Source organism: Humulus lupulus, chromosome 8 (genome assembly GCF_963169125.1).
Source record: "Humulus lupulus chromosome 8, drHumLupu1.1, whole genome shotgun sequence".
NCBI classification, from domain to species: Eukaryota; Viridiplantae; Streptophyta; class Magnoliopsida; order Rosales; family Cannabaceae; genus Humulus; species Humulus lupulus.
The window spans coordinates 87,307,484-87,308,268 of record NC_084800.1 but is presented as its reverse complement, the minus strand read 5'-3'; the positions used below and the strand labels follow the sequence as shown (position 1 = coordinate 87,308,268).

Sequence of the window (785 nt, the reverse complement as noted above, 5' to 3'; positions counted from 1 at the left end):
CTTCCTATTTTTGTGCCAAACCTAAGACTAAGCTATTTTAGTTTTTATTTTAATTCTAATACTTAGACTTAGTTTAATGCCACATGTTCACTTCTTAATCCATCAAATAATATGTGCATTTAATACTTAATAAAACTATACACTAATTTAATCATATGCTAAAACAATTACAATTACCCAAACTATAATTATTTCTAAGTCATAAAATCATAACTTAAATAATTTGAACTTAAAGAAATCTTTATTCCACAACTCAAGTCATAAATAAATCTAACATAAGATCATATTTAAGGAGCTTATAAGAAAATAATAACCTTGGTTATTACAACAACCACATTAGAAATCAAGCTCGTGGCTGCAACATGAGTCTTATCAACTAGTGCACCCCCACTGGCTGCATCAATCATACTCCTATCCAATTGTTGTAATCCTTCATAAAAGTATTGGATTAGGAGTTGTTCACTTATCTGATGATGAGGGAAACTGGCACACAACCGCTTGAACCTCTCCCAATACTCATACAATGACTCCCCTAAATATTTCCTTATACCATAGATCTCTTTTCTGATGCTTCCAACTTTAGATGCTGGAAAATATTGTTACAAGAGCATAGTCTTCATACCATTCCAGGTCTCAACGGTACTGGGTGGAAGATAGTACAACCACTCCTTAGATGCACCCTTTAAGGAGATAGGAAAAGCTTTGTAGCTTATTTTGTTCTTCAATCACTGAAACATGTTTCATACTAGAACAGACAATATGAAACTCCTTCAAATGTTTATTCG

The 785-nt window shown here is 32.5% G+C and overlaps 1 non-coding gene across 1 annotated transcript; it reads left to right on the top strand.

Annotated features, from left to right (window-relative positions):
- Nucleotides 1–465: 465 nt before the first annotated feature.
- Nucleotides 466–572, top strand: LOC133799127 (small nucleolar RNA R71). The gene has a single exon (XR_009876329.1). It is a non-coding gene; the product is annotated as a small nucleolar RNA R71 (small nucleolar RNA).
- The last annotated feature ends 213 nt before the right edge of the window (nucleotides 573–785 follow it).